Source organism: Rhincodon typus, chromosome 6 (genome assembly GCF_021869965.1).
Source record: "Rhincodon typus isolate 14 chromosome 6, sRhiTyp1.1, whole genome shotgun sequence".
NCBI lineage: Eukaryota > Metazoa > Chordata > Chondrichthyes > Orectolobiformes > Rhincodontidae > Rhincodon > Rhincodon typus.
In genome coordinates, this window is record NC_063337.1 from 70243399 (window position 1) to 70254129 (window position 10731).

Genomic DNA, 10731 nt, shown 5'->3' on the forward strand with positions numbered 1-10731 from the left:
CCATCTCAAACAAGAATGCTGTTTTGGAAAATGTAGGGTGTGATGGACTGGTAGAATATAGCACTGACTGCCAAGTTTCTGGTACGGAGACTGGCTATACTGTGATGAGGGGGTAAATCAAGTTCCAAGCTATCGAATGTTATAGGGGACCTTCTAGTCAGAGGTGCAGACATATGTTTCTGCAGCCGGCATTGAGATATTAGAATGGTGTGTTTCCTCCTGTGTGCCAGGATCAAGGATGTCTCAGAGAGGATACAGAATATTCTCAAAGGGAAGAATAACCAGCAGAAGGTTGTGGTATACAATGGGACCAACAACATAGGAAGAGAAAAGGATGAGGTTTGATGAGAGAATGCAGGAAATTAGGCTGGAGGTTAAAAAGTAGGTCCTCAAGCTTGGTAATATCTGGGTTACTCCAGGTGCCATGCACTAATGAGAGTAGGAAAAGGAGAATAAAGCAGATGAATGTGTGGCTGAGGAACTGATGCAGGGGAGAAAGATACATACTTTTAGATCATTGGAATCTCTTCTGGGATATGTCTCTACGTGATGTGTACAAGAAGGATGGATTGTACCTGCATTGGAAGGGCTAATATTCAGGTGGACAGATTTATTACAGTCACTCAGCAGGATTTAAGCTGATGGGTTGGGGTGTGGCGGTGTGTTGGTGGTGGGTGTGGGGGACGCCCAAAGAGATTGTGACAAAAGAGGTCAGACTAAGGGTGATGCAGTTGGCAAAAGGAGCAAGTCAAACAGTCAAGGCAAGCATGAGCAAAGCAGAGAACATGGTAGGACTGGTAAATTAAGCTGCATTTATGTCAATGCAAGAAGCCTGACCAGTAAGGCAGATGAACTCAGGGCATGGTTGGAAACATGGGACTAGGATAGTTATTAGCTATTACAGAGATGAGGCTCAGAGATGGACAGGAGTGGCAGGGAAATGTTCCAAGGTATAGGTGCTTTTGGAAGGATAGAAAGGGAGGCAAGAAAGGTGAGGAAGTGGTGCTTTTGACTGGGGATAACATTATGGCTGTATGTCGGAGTATGTCTACTGAAGTTATTTGGGTAGAACTAAGAAATAAGAAAAGGATGATCACCTTCTTGGGATTGTACTATAGATCCTCCCAATAGTCAGCAGGAAATTGAGAAACAAATTTGTAAGGAGGTCTCAGTTATCAGTAAGAGTAATACTGTGGTAATGGTAGGGGATTTTAACTTTCCAAACATAGACTGGGTCTGCCAGAGTGTTAAGGGCTTGGATGGAGAGGAATTTGTTAAGTATGGACAAGAACATTTTCTTATTCAGTATGTGGATGTACCTACTAGAGAAGGAGCAAACCTGACCTTCTCTTGGGAAATAAAACAGGATAAATGTTAGAGTTAGATAAATAAATTGTTATTTGTTGATTGTAGGGTGACTGTCAGGAGTTCATTCTTATTTCACTTCTTCTTTATAACAGATTGGAAGGTGAGAGACAGGTATACCAATTTTCACATTTCCTTTAACAGATTATGAGGCAAGGCCTCTCTGCATGTTTCGGTTTTAATGATCAAAGGGTTTCAATATCTCCTTCATAACAGGTTGGGGGCTCGTCCAGGATCTGGCCAGTTTGTGTATGGGATCTGAATGCATCTGAATGGATTTGGACAGATTTGAACAGCTTTGGGGTAGGAAAGGTCCCAGCAGATTTGAACAGACTTGGGGATTAGGGTTCTAGATCTTTAAAATAAAATTTAGGTGAGAACTGGAAAATCTGTTTAATTTTGGTTACTTATGGTTGGTTAAATCAAAATTGGGGAAATGGCTCTTAACATTGCTAAAGAGGTTCTGGGGTCAAAGATGCTTCCCAACTTTGCCAAGAAAATTTAGAAAGACAGAAGAAGCATGTACTTTTAGACTTAGCAAACAGGCTAGATTTGTATTTACACACACTCCAGTTCTGAGGAACAGTCACCAGGCCCAAAACATTTACTCTGTTTTTTCCTTCACAGATGCTGCCAGACCTGCTGGGCTTTTCCAGCAACTTTGTTTTTATTCCTAATTTACAGTATCTGCAGTTCTTTCGGTTTTTATTTAGATTTGTATTTAACTTGGGAGAAGAGAATAGCTGAAATTGTAAAGGAGTTAGTCATGCATTTTGGTATACCAGAAAAACAGTCAAGTGTAGTGGAGTTCGAAAAAATCAAATTTCAACACTGGCAATGGGAGTTAGAAGATAAAGAAAATGAAAGAAGAGCCGGAGCAAAAGAAAGGGAAAGAACGTTTGAGTTGGAAAAGTTGAGTTGGACTTGAAGCAAAACGACTTCAAGTGGCAGAAGTAAAACTACAAGATAGAAGTGAGGATGAGCAAACCCATCATAGCCAACAGCCTGGTAGGGATATACACAAATATGTCCAAACATTACCAGAACTCGATGAAAAAATGTACAATCCTTTTTCATTTCCTTTGAGAAATTAGCTAACCAAATGAACTGGCAAGAGACTATGTGGGTAATGTTAATTCATCCAAGTTAATAGGCAGAGCTAGTGAGGTGTTTGCAACGCTGTTAAATGAGGCGTCAAAAGGGGATATGAAGAAATAAAACAGGCTATTTTGTGTGCCTGTGAATTGGTACCAGAAACATATAGATAATGGTTCAGAAATATAAGGAAGGAGCCAGGTCAGACATATGTCAAGTTTGAAAGGATTAAATATAGCAACTTCGATAGATGGATGAAAGCAGTAAAAGTAGAAAAGACATATCAGAATCTTAGAGAGATTATTTTGCTGGAGGACTTCAAAAACTTACTTCCAGAAATGAAAAGAACTCATGTTGAGGAATAGAAAGTTAAAACAGTGAGAAGAGCTGCAGAGATGACAGATGAATACACGAAATTTCGAATAATCAAAATGTAGCTTCCAACAGCACTTTCATTCCTTGAGGGATAGAAATTGGGAAAAAAAGAGATCCTTCAATGAAAAACAAAAAATAGATCACACTGGGAACAGTTTATCACATGTGAAAAAAAAATCCCAAGAGGGCAAAAAAGAGGTGAAAGGCCTCAGTAATTTTCACTGTAATGGTGGGGAGGGACACTCAAAGCCACAGTACTGGTGGATTAAATGAGGCAACTGGGAGAAAAAAAAGGATGTGGTCGAAGAGGCTAAACCAGTGGGGTTAGTTGAGATTGTGAAGGAAATCACAAGAGATATTGAGGAGCTGCAGGAGAGTGCAAAGCCTAGTTACGGTCTGGATAGTAAGACAGTGCCCAATCTCTACAAAGACCACCTCTGTGTTTATGGTTTACTCAAGAAGAGCTGGGGGAGAAGGTAAAGAAGTTAAAATATTGAGAGATACAGGAGTTGGTCAGTCTCTAATAGTAAGAGATGAAAGTATTTATACTCCTGAAATGTTACCCGAGAGAAATAAACTGTGGAACGAATGGAAAGAGATTTAGCATTCCCCTGTGGAAGATAAGGCTGGAAAGTCCAATCAAGACTGGGGAAGTGATAGTGGGAGTGATTGAAAGAGTGTCTATTCCAGGAATACAGTTTGTTCTTGGAGACAACTTAGCAGGATCAAAAGTGGGAGTGATGCCCATTGTAATGGACAAGCCAAAAGAAAACAGGGAACTGAAGAGTTAAAAGAAAATTATCCTGGAATGTTTTTCCAGACTGTGTCCTGACAAGATCCCACAGTTATAAGTTAAAGCAAGAAGGGAAAACAAAAGAATTTGAAGAACATTTCACATGGGTTGTGTAGGTCCTCCCTAAAACCAAAAGCGAGAACCAGTATTTGCTAACTATAATGATGTGCCTACCGGATTTCCGGAGGCAATTCCATTGTGGAATGTCATAGCATAAAGGGTTGTGGAGGAGTTACTTGCTTTCTTTACCCAGGGAAATTCAGTCAGACCAAGGGTCCAAATTTACTGCCAAATTATTTAAGGTGGTCATGGATAGTTTAGGCATTCAACTTTTTAAATCAAGTGAACAGAATCCTGAATCCCAGGCAGCATTGGAAAGGTGGCATCAGACCCTAAAGACCATGCTGAGGGCTTATTGCCAGGATTACACAAATGATTGGGATAAAGGTATCCCATTTATATTATTTGCTGTTAGAGATGCTCCAAATTATCGACTCATTTTACTCCATTTGAATTGATATTTGGACATGAAGTAAGAAGGACTTTAAAATTAATTAAGGAAAAGTTGATAGGTCAGAAGTCAGAGATCTCACAGTTGGATTATGTATCTGAGGTGAGAGAAAGATTAAGCAGAGTAGGTGAATTAACGAGACAACACTTGAAGCCGGCACAGCATCTAATGAAGTGAAAAGCAGGTAAGAAATTTAAAATTTGTACATTTGTCTGTGGGAATAAAATATTGGTGTTGTTACCAGTGATAGGAGATTCCTTCAAAGCAAGGTTTAGTGGCCCCTATCGGATTGAGAAGAAGGTTAGTCAGGTGAAATATCTGGTAAAGATGCCAGGAAAAAAAAATTGGGTATGTCATGTGAACATGCTGAAACCTTACTATGACAGGGAAAGGGAAATGCAGAAACAGGTATTAGTTACTGCCACTTAGAGTGAGGAATCAAATCCAATGATTCGGATTTTGATATGCCTCAAAATAAACTGAATAATAAGGAAGTCCTGAAAGAATAGGACAGGGTAATAAGCTATCTATCTCAGGAATTGATAGGCTTGTTGCAGCACTATGAGGACATAAATAGAAATAGAACAGGGAAGACTAATACTATAGTACATAAGGTTGACGTAGGAAATGCTGTTCTGATAAAACATCACCCCTACAGGCCTAATCATCTCAAAGCAGCACAGGTACAGAAGGAAGTGGAAGTGATGCTCCAAAAAGACATCATCGAATCGAGTCAAAGCGGTGGAGTTCGCCAATCGTGTTGGTTTCCAAAATTGATGGTACTCGATAATTCTGCACAGTTTATTGGAAGGTGAATGTCATGACTAAATCAGACTCATACCAAATTCCAAGGCTGGAGGACTGTGCAGCAAAAGTTGGACAAGCCACTAACATCAAAAGGTTGGGCTTACTCAGTGGTTATTGACAAGCAACTTTGTCAGTGAGTGCAAAAAGAACTTCTGTTTGTGTAACCCCAAATGGGTGATATCAATTTAATAAAAATCGAAAGAACTGCGGTTGCTTATAAAATTGGCAAAGGCAGAAGTGACGTTCTTACGACACAACATCGGACATGGAAGGATGACACTGAGGAACGTGAAGATGAAGGCCATCAAGGAATTTCCAAGACCATCCTCAAAGATATGAAAATGTTACGCTTTTTGGGACTGAGTGGATTCTACCAAAAGTTTGTACCAAACTTTAGTAGCGTGGTGACACCACTGATGGATTTTTTAAAGAAGAACACAAAATTTCAGGGGACAGAACAATGCTAGGAGGCATTTGAGAATTTAAAAGCAGTGTTAACCACCGCACCCATTTTAGCCATGTCAAATTTCTTGAAGCACTTTAAAGTTGCCAACGATGCAAGCAATGCAGATGTTGAAGCTATGTTCTTACAAAAACACGATTGGTGACTTGAAAGGCCAATTGGTTATTTTTCAAAGAAACTAAATATCCAACAGAGAAAGTATTCAACCATTGAAAAAGAGTAACAAAAACAAAGTTGCTGGAAAAGCTTAGCAGGTCTGGAAGCATCTGTGAAGAAAAAAGCAGAGTTAACATTTTGGGTCCAGTGACCCTTCCTCAGAACTGATGGTGGCTGGGAAAATGTCAGTTTACATGCAGAAAATAGGGAGGTGGGTGTGGTAGGGAGTAAACGATAGGATAGAACCTGAAGAGAGAGAAGGACAGTTGGACAGACAAAGGAGTTGATAACGATCAGGCTGGTAGGGTGAATAGTTGTTAATGGGTACTATTAGTGACTAACAACAAGTAGTGTGTAATGGCAGGCTATGTGATAACAAGGCCTGGTGTGTGGGGTAGGGGTTTAGGACATGGGAGAGTTTAGGCCCTAAAATTATTGAACTTGATATTGAGTCCCAAGGGCTGCAGGGCTCCCAAGCGGAAAATGAAGTGCTGTTCTTCCAGCTTGCGTTGAGCTTCACTAGAACACTGCAGCAAGCCAGAGACAGAGATATTGGCCAGGGAACAGGGTGGTGCGTTAAAGTGGCAGGCAAGAGGTAGTTCAGGGTTAAAAACAAAATTGTTGGTAAGCTCAGCAGGTCTGGCAGCATCTGTGAAGGAGAAAACAGAGTTAACGTTTCAGGTCTGGTGACCCTTCCTCAGAACTGATTTCAGGGTCTTTTTTGTGAGCAGAACGTAGATGTCCTGTGAAGCGGTCACCCAGTCTATGCTTTGTTTCCCCAATTTAGAGGAGACCACATTGTGAGCAGTAAATGCTGTAGACTATATCCTGGGAAGTGCAGGTGAAATGTTGCTTCACCTGGAAGGTATGTTTTGGCCCTTGGATACTGGGGAAGGAGGAGGTAAATGGGCAGATGTTGCACCTTCGATGGTTACAGGGGAAGGTGCTGTGGGGCTGTGGGGAGGTGTTGGGGGTGAAGAAAGTGTGGACCAGGGTGTCCCCGAGGGAATGGTCCCTGCGGAAGGTGGACAAGGGAGGAGAGGGGAATATGGTAGTGGCATCTTGCTGGAGGTGGTGGAAATGGTGCCTGATGATATTCTGGATGTGGGTGCCGGTGGGATGGTAGGTAAGGACAAGGGGAACCCTATGACTGTTGCAGGAGGGAAGAGAAAGGGTGAGGGCAGAAGTGTGGGAGATGGGTCGGACCCGGTTGAGGGCCCTGTCGACAATGATGCTGGGGGATCCTCGGTTGAGGAAGAAGTTGGACATTTTGGAGGCTCCCTTGTTGAAGTTGGCCTTATCTGAACATATGCAATGGAGATGGAGGAACTGAGAAAATGGGATGGAGTCTTTACACGAAGTGGAGTGTGAGGATGTATAGTCCAGGTAGCTGTGGGAGTCTGTGGGTTTGTAATGGCTATTAGTGGCCAGTCTAGCCCCAGAAATAGAAACAGAAATGTCAAGGAAGGGAAGGGAGGAGTCAAAGATGGACAAGGTGAAAGTGAGGGCAGGGTGGAAATTGGAGGTGAAAACCATGAAGTTTTCCAATTCCAGACGAGAGAGGGATGCAGCACTAATGATATCATCGGTGTATCGGAGAAAGAATTGTGGGTGGGGTCTGGAATAGGACTGGAACAAGGAATGTTCCACATACCCCATGAAGAGACAGGCACAATTAGGGCCCATGCAGGTACCCATGGCCACCCCTCTTACCTGAAGGAAATGAGAGGAGTTAAAAGAGAAGTTGTTGAGGGTTAGGACGAGCTCACCCAAGCAGTGGAAGGTGGTGGTGGGTGGGGATGGTTCAGGCCTTTGCTCCAGGAAGAAATGGAGAGCCCTAAAACCTAAGGTGAGGAATGGACGTGTAAAGGGATTGCATGTCCATGGCAAAGAGGAGGCGGCTGGAACCGGCAAACTGGAAGTTTTGAAACTGGCGTAAGGTGTCAGAGGAATCATGGATGTACATGGCAGGGATTGGACCAGGGGAGGGAAGATTGAGTCAAGGTAGGAAGAGATGAGTTCTGTTGGGCAGGAGCAGGCTGAAACAATGGGTCTGCCCGGTAAGTCCTGTTTTTGGATTTTTGGGAGGAGGTAGAAGCGAGCAATGCGGGGCTAGGGGACTATCAGCTTGGAACCAGAGAGGGGGAGATCACCGGATGAAATGAGATCAGTTACTGTAGTAGATACAATGGCCTGATGTGTCATGGTCGGGTCATGGTCCAGGGGAAGGTAGGAGGAGATATCTGAGAGCTGGTGCTCAGCCTCTGCAAGGTAGAGGTCAGTACATCAGACTACAACAGCACCACCCTTATTGGCAGGCTTAATGACAACATCAGGGTTAGATCTGAGAGCACGGAGTGCAGCCAGTTCAGAGAGAGATAGGTTGGATTTGGTGAGGTGGGGCAGAGAAATTCAGGCAACAAATATCACGTTGACAGTTCTCAATGAACAGATCAAGGGCAGGTACAAGGCTGGAGGGAGGAGTCCAGGTGGAGGGAGAATTTTGGAACTGGGCGAAGGGGTCTGTGGGACGGGGAAAAGACTCTTGTTCAAAGAAATGGGCACGGAGGCGAAGATGGTGGAAGAAGAGTTTGGCATCACGTCGTGCCCAAAATTCATTAAGATGGGAACGCAGAGGGAGAAATCTGAGGCCTTTGCTGAGTACAGAACATTCAGCGTCGGAGAGCAGAACGTTAGGAGGGATGGTGAATACCCGACAGGATGTGGGGTTGGGAGAGGGGATGGAGTCAGAGGGAAGGGAAGGGGAGCAAGTTTTCTGAGGACCTTAGGTATCTCTAAATTGTTGCATCTTGTGGACTTTGATGCCTGAAAGGAAAAGAAAAATTTTCTTGTTAGCACAAAAAATGAGCTGGAGGATGAAGTGGAACTGTGGGGTGGTGCAGCCCTGAGCCAGTGTGATGCAATGCTGTTGGAGAGAAAGGTTAAGAGCAGCTGTCCATGGAATGTTGAACATCACGGAGATATCTGTGACCCTGGAAGGATTCAAAACATGAGGGATAAAACTTCAGTTGGAATCCACATGGGGTGATATGTTCCTGATTTACAGCATCCACAGTTCTTTTGGTTTTTTTGAAAAAGAGTAATTGAGTTTGGTACTGGCCTTACAACAGCTTAGAGTTTATGTTGTAAGCAATGTCTGGAGACTCTTGTGTACAATGATTACAACACGCTGACGTTTTTTGAGAAATTTAAGGGCAAGAACACCAGACTATTTCATTGGAGTCTTACGTTACAAGCATTTAATTTACAGATTGTACATGTTACAGATTGTGAAAATGTTATTGTGGATGCATTATCGCGGGTATAAAAGAAGAATGTGTATAAGATAGAAATTGTAGCGTTTAATGCTATATATTTATATTGAATTAGTATGAAAAGTGTAACTCAAGACTAATGACCTATAGATCGAGTAATAATAGTGTTAAGGTTTAGAAAAAGTAAGACAGAAAAAGATGCCGTCTTTTCATCATGTTGGCTCTTTTCTTTTCTGGAGGGGGAGGTGTTGCGAAGTTGAAAAGAGTATTTGTGGATTAGAAGGCAGGATTTTGGAATATTTGATGTTTGTAAAATGATAAGGAGGAAGAGTCATGGTCCCTTTAAAAAATGATGTGTTTTTTTTCCAGGCTTGGAGATTTAAAACAAAGTCTGCCAGCAGCAGCAGCTTCACAGAGAATTATTGAATTAAATTGAAACATTTGTATCAAGGGGTTTACTGTTACCATTTTTACCAAGACAACAGGTTTTGAATTTAGCCAGTTAATTTAAACCAGGCCATGGATACCAAAGCCCAATTATGTTCAAATCTGATGGTTTTGACAACTTCGGACCAATCTTATTGTAAGAAATTAATACGTCATCAAAGGTATAAAAGAGGGCATTTGAAAATCGGGGTCAGAGCAAACTGCCATCCGTTAAGAGAACAGCTCTCAACAGTCCATTAGTCCTAAAGAAAGAGAAAATCACTGGATCTCACAGAAATCTCTAAGCTCTCAGAGTAAGCACCATTGAAATAAATATACTACAGTACTCTTATCTAATATTCTTGACACAAGAATTTGATGGAGGAAGGTATTCCTGACTGGAGAACAGCGGAGAAGGCAAAGAACATTCCAGAAGACTTATCCTGTCTGTAATTTCAAGATATGAAGTTTTTTTTATTAAATTAGTTTGATTTATATAAATAGGAATTGTATCTATTAGAACAGCATGCCATTAAAATTTTGTTTTATTTGGGAATAGTTAGTAGTTAAGGGGGAATTAGTCAGTTTGTTAGTAATTCTGTTAATTTGTTAATTAATTGTTATTTGATGATTGAAGAGTGACTATCATGAGTTCATTTTTATTTCACCTCTCCTTTATAACAGATTGAAAGGTGAGAGGCAGGTCTACCACTTTTCACATTTCTTTTAACAAATTACAAGGCAAGGCAAGCCTGTCTGTGTGTTTCGTTTTTAATGATCAAAGCATTTGTCATCTCCTTTGTAACAAGCCACATCTCTGAATAGGCTGATTAGAAACCGACTGAATAGATTTCTTTTTGAAAAAAAATCAATGTAATCAGAGATCAAACGAATTTGGGTAAGTATGGCTGAGATAGAAGCTCAAACATAATCTTACTGAATGGCACACTGAACTGGAAGGGCTGGATTGCCTACTTCTGATTATGTTTTCGACTAGAGGGGAGTTATCTCTGCCATCCTTGCCAATATTTATAACTCAATGAGCACCACTTACACCGATTATCCAGTTATTATTACTGAGCTGTTTCTGGGACCTTGTTTGCCACAGTCCTTCATGATAAAAGTCAATACTGTGTCCATTTTTGTTCTTTAACGCAATGTGTATTTGTTATAAATTATGAATTAATTAAACTTCATCTACCCTGATACCCTTTGGTCTAATTTTCCAATCTTTTGCTTGATCTGAGAGGCAAGGTAGGGGAGCAGATAGAGTTTACCCATTTCTTTCCCCTCCAATAACATTTTGACAGGGCAATGTAAACAGCTGGATGGCTGGTCAATTCAACTGATGGAATGCTTAGCAAAATTTGATAACTATCCACAACAATCATCCAAATCTCTTTGCAATATTATCATAGTGTATTTTTTGTCCACCAGAGAGAACAGGGAACAGCTTATGCAAAAA